This window comes from Scyliorhinus canicula, chromosome 3, assembly GCF_902713615.1.
Source record: "Scyliorhinus canicula chromosome 3, sScyCan1.1, whole genome shotgun sequence".
NCBI classification, from domain to species: domain Eukaryota; kingdom Metazoa; phylum Chordata; class Chondrichthyes; order Carcharhiniformes; family Scyliorhinidae; genus Scyliorhinus; species Scyliorhinus canicula.
The window spans coordinates 172,717,321-172,733,496 of NC_052148.1; the positions used below are offsets into that span (position 1 = coordinate 172,717,321).

General features: G+C 45.8%; 1 protein-coding gene across 2 annotated transcripts in view; it reads left to right on the plus strand.

Annotated features, from left to right (window-relative positions):
- The first annotated feature begins 14,235 nt into the window (after nt 1-14,235).
- Nucleotides 14,236-16,176, plus strand: part of wdfy3 (WD repeat and FYVE domain containing 3) — a 490,874-nt gene continuing 488,933 nt past the window's right edge. For both annotated transcript variants that reach the window (XM_038791772.1, XM_038791773.1), the window contains exon 1: nt 14,236-14,406. The gene's annotated coding sequence lies outside the window, so the exon portion shown is untranslated. The remainder of the gene's footprint in view (nt 14,407-16,176) is intronic.

Sequence of the window (16,176 nt, forward strand, 5' to 3'; positions counted from 1 at the left end):
GGCCGAAGGGCCTGTTCTGTGCTGTACTGTTCTATGTTCTATATGAGGCGCCCAGAATCATAACCGGGTGAAGTAATTATTTTACTTAATATACTATGCGACCCTTTGTGAATTGTGAATTTCTGAATGCGGCCCTTGCACGGAAAAGTTTGCCCACCCCTGAACTAGTGCCTGAAGCTTACAGACAAAGGTTTAGAAATTTAAGGAAATCATTTGGTCAAACATACATGGAGTTTGAAAGGCTCAGAGTAATTTTGATAGGTGAATAAGGGCTTTGAAAATAGACCAAATGTATGAAGCCTTCAGAGAAATTATGCTTTTGGGGGAGTTTAAAAATTCAATCCCTGATGAACTCATGTGGAAGAACAGAGGGTTAAAACTGCGAGATTAGCAGCAGAAATGGCAGATGATTATGAATTAATTCATAAATCAAAGCTTGGTTTCTGACATCAGTTTCAGCCTGTGATGGATAGTAACTGGGGACATGAGAAATTCTCAAATGGCAAAGGTAAAGGTGATCTGCTGGGAGATAATAAGGAGAGTCTACCTCAGGTTAAAAAAGAAATCCAGGAGGGTGGAAAATAAATGAAAAGTTTCACATTTTTTCACTGTAATAAACTAGGCCATGTAAAGTCACAGTCTTGAAGGAAAGCACTGGGAGGAATGATGTGGTAAAACAGGATAAGATAGTGGGGTTTGTTGAAGTGGTAAAGGAAAGCCCAAGTGAAGTGAAGGAGATGCAAAAGATTGTACAGCCTGATCAAAAGGTGATTGATAAGAAGGTGCCAAATCTCTTTAAAGAATTTACTTGGGTGGTAAAGTTTACTCATGTGTATCAGGAGGAGCAGGTAAAGAAGTCATAATTTTAAGAGATACGGGGGCTAGTCAATCTTTAATGGTAAGAGATGAGGAGTTATGTAGTCTGGGAAGAATGTTGCCAGAAAAGGTGGTAATATGTGGAATTCAGGGTGAGAGGAGTAGTGTTCAATTTTATAAGGTAAGGTTGGAAAGTCCAGTGAAGAGTGGTGAAGTGGTAGTAGGAGTAATAGAGAAACGATCTTGTCCAGGTATACAGTTTATCTTGGGTAATGATATAGCTGTATCGCAGGTGGGAGTGATGCCTACTGTGGTTGATAAGCCAGTGGAAAATCAGACAACTGAAGTGTTGAAGGACGAATATCCTGGTATTTTTCCAGATTGTGTAGTAACAAGGTCGCAAAGTCACAGTGATGTCTTGATGAGAAAATGGAGACCTGTACATATGCAGGAGGATGAAACGTGGGCAGAAGTTCATCAAGTAGTATTGCCGGTAGGGTATAGAAAGGAGGTGTTGCGAGTTGCACATGAGGTACCAGTGGGAGGTCATTTGGGAATAAGGAAAACTCAAACTTAAACCCAGAAACATTTTTATTGGCCTGGACTACAAAAAAGATGTAGTTAAATTTTGTCAATCATGTCTCACATGTCAAGTGATAGGGAAACCTCAAGCAGTGATAAAACCAGCACCCTTAATACCCATTCTAGCATTTGAGGAACCTTTTACAAGGGTCCTAATTGATTACGTAGGACCTAAAACGAAAAGTAGGAATCAATATCTTTTGACTATAATGGATGTGTCTACTAGGTTTCCAGAGGCCAGTCCAGTACGTAATATTACAGCTAAAAAGATTGTGGAGGAGTTACTTCAATTCTTTACTAGATATGGGCTATCCACAGAAATACGATCGGATCAAGGATCGATTTTTACCTTCAGGTTATTCAAAGAAGTTATGGATAGCTTAGGAATAAAACAATTTAAATCAACTGCATACCATCCAGAATCACAGGGAGCGTTAGAAAGGGGGCATCAGACATCAAAGACAATGTTGAGGGCTTATTGTCAAGATTATCCAGAGGATTGGGAAAAAGGAATTCCATTCGTACTGTTTGCAATTAGGGATGCACCTAATGAGTCAACCAGATTCAGTCCTTTTGAACTAATTTTTGTTCATGAGGTAAGAGGACCACTGAAATTGATTGAGGAAAAATTGGTGAGTCAGTAATCGGAAATTACATTATTGGATTACCTGTCAAATTTTAGGGAACGATTAGAAAGAGCAGGCGAATTGGCTGGACAACATTTAAAAGTATCACAAAATGTGATGAAACGGGTAGCAGACAAGAAATCCAAAGTTTGTAGTTTTGCCAGTGGAGATAAAGTTTTAGTGTTGTTACCAGTGGTAGGTGAACCTTTAAAAGCAAGGTTTTGTGGACCTTAACAGATTGAAAGGAAATTAAGTGAGGTGAATTATGTGGTTAAAAACGCCGGATAGAAGGAAAACTCACCGAGTGTGTCATGTGAATATGCTTAAAAGGTACTTTGAAAGGGAAGGAGAGAAAAATGCAGAGGTTTTAATGATTGTAATTCAAAGTGACGAGTCAAATCCAGATGACTGTGAATTTGATATACCTCAAATTAAATTGGAAAACGAGGATGTTCTTAAAAATTGGGATAAATTGTTGTGGTACCTTCCAGAGGAAAAACCAACTGACCTGAAAGAGTTATTGATAGCACATGGGCAAGTTTGTGGAGATAAATTGGGAAGTACTAAAATGGCTATACATGATGTAGATGTGGGAAATGCTGTTCCAATCAAACAGCATCCATATAGGCTGAACACTTTTAAATTGGCACAGGTCAACAAAAAGATTAAGAGTATGCTTAAAAATGACATAATTGAAGTGGGTTGAAGCCAATGGAGCTCACCCATAGTGATGGTACCAAAGCCAGATGGTACTCAATGGTTGTATGTGGACTATAGAAATGTTAATGCAGTTACAAGAACCGACTCTTATCCTATTCCACGTTTGGAGGATTGCATTGAGAAAGTGGGACAATCAGCTTTTATTTCTAAACTGGATTTACTAAAAGGTTACTGGCAGCTAGTTTTATCTGAAATGATGAAGGGGATTTCAGCTATTGTGACTCCAGATGGTATGTAGCAATTCAAAGTTATGCCATTTGGCATGAAAAACGCCCCAGCCACATTTCAACGGTTAACTAACAAAGTTGTTTCAGGATTACCCAATTGTGTGGTATACATCGACGATCTGGTAATTTTCAGCCGGACATGGACAGAACATTTGAAATATTTGATGGAGTTATTCGATCGACTTCAGGAGGCGGGTTTGGTGATAAACCTAGCCAAAAGTGTATTTGGAAACGCCCAAGTCACTTTCCTTGAGGAGTTTCCGATACTCTCAAGACGAAGGGAAATAATGCGATTTCTTGGCATGAGTGGATTTGATCGGACATTTGTGCAAACATTTTGTAGCGTCGTTGCTCCACTGATGGACTTGCTGAAGAAACGTCGAAAATTTCAGTGGACAGCGGACTTTCAACAGGCATTTGACGGCCTGAAAGTTGTGATAACCAATGCTCCTGTGTTGGAGAATTACAAGGAACTCTGCGATGAGATTGAACTAAAGTATCTGACTTTAAAGAGAAATGCCACGGCATAGAGAAATGGACGGATCGTGCAGAGACCTTCTTGTTCAAAGAGACTGTCAATCAGGAATGATTTCAGTTGGAGGAAGATGAACGAAAAAAAATGGACTATATTATTATACCTGTTTGCGTGTGTTGTTTTTGAAATGAAAAAGTATATTTACTGTGCATTTCTTACAGGATAGTGAAAAGGTGAAAAATGAAACCATCTTGAAGTTGATGGGTTTTTTTTTCTTGGGGGGAGGTATCAAGTGAGAGTACCTTTAAGAAATGGGTGTTTATAAATGGGTGTGTATATAAATATCTGTAGTGAAAGTACCTTTTAAAAATGGGTGTTTACTACTGCAGTGATGTCAGAGAGTGGGTGGAGCTGCGCTGTCTGTCACCTTTTTACATTTGTTTTAGGCGGTTTGCTGCAGGGTGCGTTTTAGTTTCGTTTTCAGTGTTGGAGCTGAAGCCAGACAAAGCAGCTGTACTGCTGTTCTCTCTGCCATGAAAAGACTGTCTCTTGATCATTTGGTGAATTCAGAATTCTAAATGTTCTGAGTAGTGACTTTAACTTGATTTGCTTCTGTTAAAGTTTTTTTGTAAGTCTTCTGGATGTTAAAAGGACTGCGTACGCATTACTTAGTGTTGTATTCTTTGGGGATTGTATTTGAATTGATGGTTGCTAAGATGTTCACTGTTTGTTTTAAAAGGTTAACTTGAGTTAATAGAATAAACATTGTTTTGCTTTAATAAATACTTTTCCATTTCTGCTGTCGAGTGGGCCGTGTGCTCCCCATACCACAATCTATTAAAAGTTGTGGGTCAGGTGAACTCCATGATACACTTTGGGGTTCTCTACAACCTGGCCCATAACAAGTCCACAAACAGAACCACTATGCTACCACACCCAAAATTGATGGATCTTTTGTTAGGTGAGGGTATTGAGGTATGAAAAGAAAGGGCAAAGAACACCAGTGGTGAAGTGAGGAGGGAAAGAGAAAAACTGAAGTGAAGGAAAGGGAGGGAGAGAGGAAAACTGATGTGAATTAGACAATTAGAAGTTAAAGATAAAGCAACAAGCAAATGGCATGAGAAAATAAATGTTTCATGTTTGTGAATTTTTAATCAGCAGAATTAATAAAAACTTACATACAGTGTATGCTTTTATAGTATCGCCATCACTGCTATTTTCAGCAACCAAACAGATCTGAATATTATGAGTCTGGTGTCTGATATGACACCTGTTTTGTAATTCAAAGAAGATAAGAGCTTGCACTGCAGCTGTCTTTGTGCAGAAAACACTGTGTGAGTCAGTAGTCTGGATGTCTTGTTATACAGCTGATGTTCATTATATATTTATTCTGACCCACTCAACTACCCGACACAAACTAGAAGCTCAAAGGGTGGACTCTTGTGCCCTTCCCCATGGCGAGTTTGGTCATGCAAGACAGTGGCATGTGGGGACCCTGCCACCTTCCTGCTGCCAATTAAGGCCTCGGAAGAAGGCTATAGATGACCTTCCCGCCCCATCACCAATTGAGGCCCACTTAATGTTCCATCCCACTGCCACTGGTATTAACCCAGCAGTGGGTGGGTGGGGAGTTGGGGCTCACCATGTAGGGAGCACAACAAACAAACCTTGGTATATTTGCTTGTGGGCTCCCTGGAAGTTCCTCATTCAAAGGCGCTGCATCCCTGATCAAGGGACCTGGCACTGCATCCCTGATCAAGGGACCTGGCATTAGTAAATGGGAGTTCCACTGAGAGCCACCCCTTTGCCCGTGCTGCCAACTCCCCTCGACTCACAATCCGCGTCCTCCGATCTCCCTTCTGCAATCGCTCACCTGCGCCACAGATAATCTCACGATGCTCCACTTCTCCAGCTTTCACCCGAAACACATTAAAGAAGCCATCCCCTATGGACAAGCCCTCCGTATACACAGGATCTGCTCAGACAAGGAGGAGCGCAACAGACACCTACAGATGCTGAAAGATGCCCTCGTACGAACGGGATATGGCGCTCGACTCATTGATCGACAGTTCCACCGCGCCACAGCAAAAAACCGCACCGACCTCCTCAGAAGACAAACACGGGACACCACTGACAGAGTACCCTTCGTCGTCCAGTACTTTCCTGGGGCGGAGAAACTACGACATCTTCTTCGCAGCCTCCAACACATCATCAGCGAGGATGGACATCTTGCCAAGGTCATCCCCACACCCCCACTACTGGCCTTCAAACAACCGCGCAACCTCAAACAAACCATTGTTTGCAGCAAATTACCCAGCCTTCAGAACAGCAACCACAACACCACAAAACCCTGCCAGGGTAATCTCTGCAAGACATGCCAGATCATCGACATGGACACCACCATTACACGTGGAAACACCACCCACCAGGTACGCGGCGCATACTCGTGCGACTCGACCAATGTAGTCTACCTCATACGCTGCAGGAAAGGATGTCCCGAAGCGTGGTACATTGGCGAGACCATGCAGACACTGCGACAACGAATAAACGGGCATCGTGCGACTATCAACAGGCAGGACTGTTCCCTTCCAGTTGGGGAACACTTCAGCAGTCAAGGACATTCAGCCTCTGATCTCCGGGTCAGCATTCTACAAGGAGGCCTTCAGGAGACGCGACAACGCAAAATTGCTGAGCAAAAACTTATAGCTAAGTCCCGCACGCATGAATGCGGACTCAACCGGGATCTGGGATTCATGTCGCATTACATTCGGCCCCCACCAACAAGCCTGGACTTGCAGAGGCCTACCGACTGAACTGGCTTGGGACAATTCACACCTCTTTAACCTGGAGTTACCTCTCTCTCTGCATCTTTGATGATTTGATTGCCTGCAGGTGCTCGCATTCCGGGGCATCTCTGACTGTGTCTATATAAACATTTCTGGAACAAGCCTTTCCATTCACCTGAAGAAGGAGCCGTGCTCCGAAAGCTCGTGTTTGAAACAAACCTGTTGGACTTTAACCTGGTGTTGTAAGACTTCTTACTGTGATAATGAAAGTCACTCTATAAATGCAAGTCTTTTATAGATGGTCACATCATTGCCACGGACCAATAAGAATACCAGAAGATGACATAGCTTAAATAGACCAAATAGATAGACAGCAAAATACAAATTTATGACAGCAATAAATTATGGTGGAACTGACTGTTACTTGTCCTTTCACCTCAGCAACCAAGATTAAAATCTAGACCAGACAAGAAAACAAAAAAACTCATCTGTCAGGGTCCAATGAGAGATGACTTTAGGCAGTTAATATGCACTTTGTTGTGGGCATAAGTCTACAGTGCAAAACTATCTTTAGTCCAGCACTAATTGGCAACCTCTATTTGAAAGGCCTGGAATTGTTGGTGTGGGGATTGGGGTCACAGTGGCAGTTTGTAAGGATGTGGACGAGAGACCAAGGCCAGGTTGTTTCAGATGGTGAAGTTTCGCTTTCTGCTACCCTAAATGTAGGTGGCCAGTACATCACTGCCATTTTAAAGCTTTCATGGAGTGTTAATTGGCTGGAAGTGGGGCTTCTGCTCCTCAGTCAGCAGGAAGACCTGCCTCAGGGAGCTACTGGATAATCCGATTGAAATTGCAGAGGACAGAACTGGTACTCCAAATAGTCCCCAGAGTCTAAGTCCTGGGATTCCAGGACCAGGAAAGAATGGGGCTCTCAGGGAAAGTGAGAACTAGGGTGGGGGTGCGGTGGAGTGGTGGGCACAGTGGGTGTAGGGGTTTGGTGGAGGGACCGGAGGCAGGGAGCACCTGGAGGAGTCAGACTTTTTGGCGAGGCACCAGAAGTTGAAAGGAGGCTATTGAGGGAGGTGCCATCCCCTCCTGCCCAAGGCTTCAATAGGTCACTTTCCAACTTCCCCCATAACCTTGAGCTCCTGTCTCAGCCTGAAAATGGACATTGGTTCGGAAACAACCCTTAGGTAATCATTCATTGTCATTAAGGGTCTCAACTGGGGCAAGGATGTGTGGGCCAGCCTGCCCCTTGTAAATTTGCAGAGAGACTGGGGTGGGTGGGTACCCATTGGGAAGGCCATTCAAAGAATGTTACGGACCCATCCCGCCTACCAACCCACCTGTCGAAGAATGAAAAATTCTGCCCCGATGGTAGGTGAGGGAGATCCCGTCTTGCAAATCCTCACTTGGACCCTGACTCATAGACTCTCAGTGGACAAGGAATAGGGATACTCAAACTTCCAACAGAGAAACCCATAGCAGGGCTGACCGTCTGACATACCAATTTCCATGGAGGTCTTCAATCTGGCATTATGCCCATCATTTGTCTTTGCAAGCAGTCAACTGTCTTTCTTAACCAGCTAGTCTGGACACCTGAAAATTGCCTAATAATCTCAGGTTTAATATTCGGGCACAAAATATCGTTCCCTGAAATTTGTCCTGGTTACTCAGAAAATGAGACAGTAACATAGTTGTATAATGATGTGGGCACAGTAAGAAGTCTTGCAACACCAGGTTAAAGTCTAAGAGGTTTGTTTGGAGTAACTAGCTTTCGGAGCGCAGCTTCTTCATCAGGTGAGCGTTTTTGTAAACATCTTTGATCTGTTAGGAGATTAAATAAGGCTCTAATGAGATTTCTAATCCAACTATCAATCTATACTTATGTTTTCTTATTTATTTTTGTACCAAATTTCTTGATATTTGAGAAATGATTGTCTTCAGATTTATGAGGTGGTGGGGTTATTGTATACAAACAAAGTTGACTGTTGTAAAGGGTAGTGTCATGATATGCAGGCACATACACACACAACACACACACACACATAATGATATATGGACAAGCAGCTAATGGACACAGAGAACAGGACATAACCAATAAGCAGACAGGACACTCAGGGGTGGGTTCTGACTATAAAAGACACGAGACACTCACTCTCTGTTCTTTCCACTGATGAACATATAGAGAGTCAGTCAAGGGTGTTATTACAATCTCACACCTCCCCCAGGTGGCTAAGAGCTAGTCTGGTTCAGTCAGACAGAGTAACCACACTTAGGTTAGTAGAGAGTCAAACTCACAGAGAGCTGTGCTAACTGTGCTATTAGTTCAATAATCATAGAATTTACAGTGCAGAAGAAGGCCATTCGGCCCATCGTGTCTGCACCAGCTCTTGGAAAGAGCACCCTACCCAAGGTCCACACCTCCACCCTGTCCCCATAACACAGTAACCCCACCCAACACTAAGGGCAATTTTGGACACTCAGGGCAATTTATCATGGCCACTCCACCTACCCTGCACATCTTTGGACTGTGGGAGGAAACCAGAGCACCTGGAGGAAACCCACGCACACATGGGGAGAATGTGCAGACTTCGTACAGACAGTGACCCAAGCCGGGAATTGAACCTGGGACCCTGGAGCTGTGAAGCAATTGTGCTAACCACAATGCTTCCGTGCTGCCCACGGTAATAAACTTGATTGAACTAACTGCAAGGTCTGGAGTATCTTTCTGATCTAAGCTGCATCCAGTTGCAGCCAGTGTTAGACCAGTGTACCTAACATGACATGATACCAGGAGACTACTAATTTAAGGTGGCTTACCTCAGTCCGTGATGACCAGCAAATGTAGCCCGGTACCATGGAGATGATTCAGGCTCTTCACCATCTCAGGACCTCCGGCAATCTCAGTGCCAACTGGCGGATATTCAAGCAAAAGTTTCTGCTGTACATCGAAGCGTAGACCTCGAGGATGCATTTGATGCAAGAGAGATCGCGCTTCTCCTCTCAACAGCGGGTGATCAAGCCATCAAACTCTTCAACTCGTTTAACTTCACCGAAGGCCAGGACAAGACAAAGTTTCAGACCATCCTGGACAAGTTCGATAGTCACTGTCAAGTGGACACCATTGAAATCTTCGAGCGCTACATATTCAAACAACGTCTTCAAGGTAAAGATGAATCTTTCGATGCCTTCTTAACTAGCCTCCGCCTGCTAGCCTTGTCCTGCAACTTTGGTGATTTTGCTGACTCCATGATCAGAGACCAAATTGTGTTTGGAGTTCACTCTGTACCTCTGAGAGAGCAGCTTTTAAAAATCAAGTATATAACCCTGCCAGTCGCGATTGAAACATGTACAGTGCACGAGCACGCAAAAAAAAAAAATCGGTATTCCCAATACAAATCGGCTGAAAATGAGAAAATTGCCTCCCACGAGGCAGTGATTGTGCAGGCCATCTCCCTGATGCAGTACCTCAGCATTGAAGACAGTGGCTATCTCGCGTGCTTTTCCCAGAGCCCCATGCATGCGCAATGTGAACTGGATAACGAAGTGGCTGACACCCACACTGCGCAGGTGCAGATGTTTGACGACCACACTGTGCATATGCAACGACATACACCGCGTCACGACGCCGATGTCATGACGTGCCCGAATTGTGGCAACGCCCACTTAAAGGGACACTGCCCTGCAAGAGGCAGGCGATGTTTAAACTGCGGGAAGCCTGGACACTATGCAGTCTTGTGCAGGTCTACACCACCAGTCAGAAGCCAGCGCTCCCAATTCCGACGACGGCGCGTCCAGAATGTGCAACGCTGATTACAGGATTCTGATCCTGGCAGGACAATGGATCCAGAGGACGAGTGCCTGGAGTCTGCCTAATGAGTGGGCATCATTACCAAACGTGAACATGCCACACCTAACTCATCTCGCATTCAGTCCATCCTCACTGTGGATTCGGAGGACGAGTGCCGTGCGATGATGCACGTCAACCGCTGCTCCATCCAGTTCAAGCTGGACACAGGTGCTTCTGCCAACCTCCTCTCACAGGCAGACTTCAAACGCATCAAGACGCCCCCCAAGGTCCTTCCAGCAGCCTGCCAGCTCCTGGACTATAACGTTAATGCCACCACGGCACTAAGGTCCTGCCATCTACTCGTCTCCAACCGGAGTACCCATGCACGGCTAAGGTTTGAAATTGTCAAGCCAGGCAGGGAACCCCTACTGGGTGCGCATGCCTGCAAACAGCTAAACCTGGTGCAGCGGGTTTATTCAACGACATCCTCCAATGTGGAACTTCAAGCTGGCATTGACAACATCCTCGCTCAGTATCCAGATGTGTTTGACGGGATGGGCACTTTGCCATATCGGTAAAAGATCCTACTGCCACCTGATGCCAAGCCAGTGGTCCATGCACCACACCGGGTCCCGGCTCCGCTGAAGGAGCTGCTGAAAGAACAGCTCAAGGAGCTGCAGCAGCAGGGGATCATTTCCAGGGTAACCGAACTGACTGATTGGGTCAGTTCGATGTTGGTGGTTAAAAAACCCTCTGGAGACCTGCGCATCTGCATTGATCCCAAGGATCTCAACCAGAATATAATGCATGAACACTACCTCATCCCGAAGCGGGAGGAACTCACCAGTGAGATGGCACATGCTCAGTTTTTCATGAAGTTAGATGCGTCACATGGATTCTGGCAAATCCAGCTGGATGAGTCCAGCAGAAGGCTCTGCACCTTCAACACACCATTTGGCAGATACTGCTATAACCGTATGCCATTCGGCATCGTCTCAGCATCAGAGATATTTCATTGCATCATGGAGCAGATGCTGGAGAGCATCGAAGGGGTTCGGGTGTACGTGGATGATGTCATCATATGGTCCACGACCCCTGAGGAGCATGTTTCCCATCTCCAGCAGGTATTCTGCCGTGTCCATGCCAATGGCCTGAAGCTGAACAGGGCCAAATGTTGCTTTGGCATGTCGACACTCAAGTTCCTAGGAGACCAGATCTCTCAGCAGGGCGTGCGCCTGGACACAGGCAAGGTCAAGGCCATCAAAGCCATGAAGGTCCCGGAAGACAAGAAGGTGGTATTGCGCTTCCTGGGCATGGTCAATTTTCTGGGCAAGTTCATCCCAAACATGGCCTCACACACCACGACCCTACGAAACCTAGTGAAGAAGTCAACTGCCTTAGAGTGGAACGCGGCCCATCAGGCAGAGTGGTTGGAGCTGAAAGCCAAGCTCACCACTACACCTGTATTCACATTTTTCGACCCAGACAGGGAAACGAAAATCTCGACAGATGTGAGCCAGGATGGCAACGGTGCGGTCCTGCTGCAACGTGATGACACTTCGTCCTGGGTTGGCGACGCATCAAGGGCAATGACGCCCACCGAACAAAGTTATGCACAAATCGAGAAGGAATGCCTGGGCCTTCTCACTGGCATTCTCAAGTTTCACGACTATGTCTACAGCCTGCCAACATTCACAGTTGAGACGGATCACAGGCCTCTGGTCCACATCATCCACAAGGACCTGAATAACATGACGCCTCGGTTGCAGCGCATCCTCCTCAAACTCAGAATGTACGACTTTGACCTGGTCTACATGCCTGGCAAGGAGTTCATCATTGCTGATATACTGTCCCGCTCCATCACCGTGCCTAGTGAACCACTGAACGTCATCCGGCAAATTGAGTCACAGGTTGAGTCACAGGCGCAGCTCTGTGCTAAAACCCTCCTGGCATCTGATGAGAAGGTGGTTCGTGTCCGTGAGGAGACAGCCAAAGACCCCTCTTGCAGCATGTTATGCAACACCTAGCCAATGGCTGGCAAAAAGGGCAGTGCCCTCAATTTTTCAATGTAAAGGACGACCTGACAGTGGTTGATGGTATCCTCCTCAAACTGGACCAGATTGTGATTCCACACAGCCTCCAGAGCTTGGTACTCCGTCAAATCCATGAGGGCCACCTGGGTGTGGAAAAGTGCAGACACAGAGTCAGACAGGCTGTCTGACTGGGATCAGCCAGGACATCGCGAACATGGTCCTTAACTGTACAACCTGTCAACACTTCCAGCCAGCGCAGAGTAAGGAGACACTTCAGCAGCATGAAATCAAAACCTTTCCATGGTCCAAGGTTGGCATCGACCCCTTTCATGCAAATGGTCGTAATTACGTGTTAATCATTGATTACTTTTCCAATTACCCTGAAGTTGTGAAGGTCTCAGACCTCACATCTCGGACCGTCACCAAGACCTGTAAGGAGACGTTCTCCAGGTGTGGTATCCCACTCACTGTCATGAGTGACAATGGCCCGTGCTTCAGCAGCCATTAATGGTCTCTGTTTGCCCAGTTGTATCAGTTCAAACACGCCACTTCCAGCCCACACTATCCGCAAACGGAAATGTTGAGAAAGGGGGATTCTGCGTCTGACATTCACCTTGCGCTGCTTGCGTGCAGGGTGACCCCACTGTCCACTGGCATGTCGCCGGCTCAACTCCTGATGAACAGAGACCTGCGAATGACACTTCCAATCATACACGTGCCCGACCTGGATAACCTCCCAGTGCTGCAGAAGGTGCAGCAACTCCGAGACTGGCAAAAACAGGGCTATGATGCTCATGCCACCGATTTGCTCGTGTTATCCCCGGCAGACACTGTTCGGGTCAAGATCCCTGATGGAGGATGGTCAGCTCCAGCTTTTGCTGTTCAACCGGCTGCCCCCTGTTCGTATGTTGTGCGTCTGGCTGATGGTTCTGTTGTGCGATGAAACAGACGGGCACTGCGCAAGGTTGCCTGCCCACAACCACATTCTTCTCCATTGCCTTCTGTTGTTTTGCCACCTCCTGATACCTCGACTCATGAGGCCACCAGTCAGGCTTGAATCCCACCCATCAAGGTGCTGTCATCCCCACCACCACCTCCAGCGGTCGACCAGGATCAGACGCAAATCAGAGACTGGATTTATGAACATTTGTTCTGTTTGTTATGTTCTGTGTTCTCGCATTAGACAGTGTTTTCACATGTACATATGTTCACATCCACTGCATGTATATATGTTAATATTGGCCTATTCTTGTAAATATTCTCACTAGTCATCCAAGCATGAAAAAAAGGGGAGATGTCATGATATGCAGGCACACACAACACATAATGATATACGGATAAGCAGCTCATGGGCACAGAAGAGAAAAGGACATGATCAATAAGCAGGCAGGACACTCAGGGGTGGGATCTGACTATAAAAGACACGAGGCACTCACACTCTGCCTCTTTCCACTGATGAACATCTATAGAGAGTCAGTCTCACACCTCCACCAGGTGGCTAAGAGCTAGTCTGGTTCAGTCAGAGTAACCACACTTAAGAGTCGAACTTACAGAGAACTGTGCTAACTGTGCTATTAATTCAATAAACCTGATTGAACTAGCTTCAAGGTCTGGAGTATTTTTCTGATCCAAGCTGCATCCTGTTGCAGCCAGTGTTAGACCAGTGTACCTAACACGACAGGTAGAGGTTCCAAGCTCGCATGTAAAACGAATCTGAAATTCAGAAAATGTTAATTGCATATAGCTTTGAAAATCACGCCCTGCAATTCCCAAAAATAGACGTTATAATCGTAATTCTTATTGCTGTCCCGCTTAAAGCTTTGGCCTTCCAGCAGATGGCATGTGCTTCTGCCCCCTCCAGTTTGTGAAAGCGCGCAGGCGCAAAGTTCACACCTGGGCCCAGGGCTCGCTGGCGGAGGGGCGGGGCCATTCCCCCCCCCCCCCCCAGCGAGGGCCGAGTGCGCCCGCGCAGTGGCTGCTCTTGGGCGGGCGGAGGGACGGGAATTGCAGTGCGCTGTCGCTGGCGGAGGGGGCGCTGTAAATCGATCCCGGCAGCGGGGAGCCCCGGCGCCTGTGAGGAGGGAGCGGAGAGGAGAGCGGAGACGAACCCCAGCGATGTTCCCCACTGTCACTCTCAGGGTTCTCCAGTTCAGCCTCGGGTGAAAATGGCCACCAGGAGAAAGAGCAGCAGCGGCGCAACCCTCCCGACTGCCCTGTCATCCCCTTCCGCCATCGTCTTGCGGCGCTTCACAGGATAAATTTCAATAATAAGAGGAGGAGGGGAGGAAAAAAAAAATCACCAACCTTCATCTCTCCTTCGTCCGCTCGAGATATTTTTTTCCCCCCTGGTGAGTTGGTCTAATTTAACTTCTTCAAATGAAATAAACCCTGCGTTGAAAGTGGCGAGAGGGGGGATGTGCCTGTTTTGATGCTGAGCTGAGATTTATCCAGCTGTATTTATTTTCCTTTCCCTTCCCCCTGGCCGGTTGCTGCCTCTTTCCGGCGGGGTGGATTTCCGGCCCTGGGGTTTAAAAGGAGCCGGCATTCGGGTGGCTAACGGCCCCCGCGCCGCTCGTCCCCGGGGGACGGGCACCTGCCCACCACACCCCACCCTTTTATTTTGCCCCACGCCTGCCTCCGGCTTTAGGCCGCTCTCACTCTCCCCACTGGAATCAATCCCGACCTCATTGCAAGAAGACATTTCGGCAGAAGCAAGAACCGATTTATTCCCCTTCGGGGTTCAAACGGGTTACGGGAAAGCTGCCCTGTTTTCGGGGAAGCGGCAACTGTACCAACTTCATGTAACATTATCGATTTGGCGAAATGTCCGCTTTAGCACCATCCTGCTGGTAAAGCTGCGTTGCAATCTTGGCCGCAGGGTTGGAATCGTTAAAATGTCCCCACCAGTTTGCTTCACAGGTTATGTAATTTTTTTCGTCAAATTCAATATTGTTGTGACCACTGTGGATGGTGGGGTGGCGTATGAACCCCTGATTATTCATCCACTGTGGAGTATCTGTCGTACAATAGGTGCCAACGTATGAAATTGCAGATGTTGGTTGGCCCTTCAAGATTTATGTGTCAGTAAATAAAATCAAATGAAAGAGGTAAATGCTAGAAAGCAGGCCTTGATACATCCTAACAAATTCTGCTGTTCCCCATAAATTACTGAAGGAAAACCAATTATGCAGCAAAGTGTATTTTCCATTGTTTGTGCTCAAATGCATCTGCATACTTCTGGAAGTAGGATCAATACATAATTCTGGCACATCATTAGATTTAACCTGCACCATATTGAAATCAAATCTTGGGTTGGTAGTATTGAACCAAATGGGAACTCAGTTTCTCAATTGCCTTAGTTGTCAACTTTTGTGTTTTCCTCTTTTCTAATGCTGTAACCCACATTCCTGCAGCCATCTAAATTTTCTCCATATCATATTTTTTTCCTGGCAGAGTTCATAGAATCCCTTCTTCTAATTCCCTTTCAAAAGACAGTAGCACAAACAATAACAGAACTGAGATGTGGCTGAGGTCAATGTTGGATAAAACATATCATTTGGAAAATGAGGAATACCATTCTGTTGAAACTATTCTGTTCCTTTTGTTACTGGTTCTATAATCTTATGTTGACTTATGTGATTGGGATGTTAAAATAATTGGACTGTATTTGTGGCATTATAAAGCTGATGACATGACTGTCCTAGAAAAGACTAGCTTCTTTTAATTTTTTGAAATTCAGCCAGCAATTGTTTATAAGGGGATGGCTTTCTAGATGATAATTCTTCCAGTTACCTGATTGGACATAGGCTGAATACATGAGCTGCTTTAGTGGAATGCTTTTGTTTTGTCTTTGGAAGTAAGTTGAAATATTAATTCATTTTTCAAGCCATCTGGTAATTTCTGTGACCAGCTTGTCAAAAAATGTAAAAAGTTATTGTTCTGCCGTTCTTGGGAAGAAGAGGATTTAGTAGTCATTTATGTTATAAACTTAAGTCTAAGGGTGATCTTGAGTGAGAAATCTTGAATGTTGATGATAAAAGGCAACATTGCATCCAAATATACATTTACATGCACCCATTGTTGACCGATCATAGTTGAAAATGCCAGAAATGTTGCAA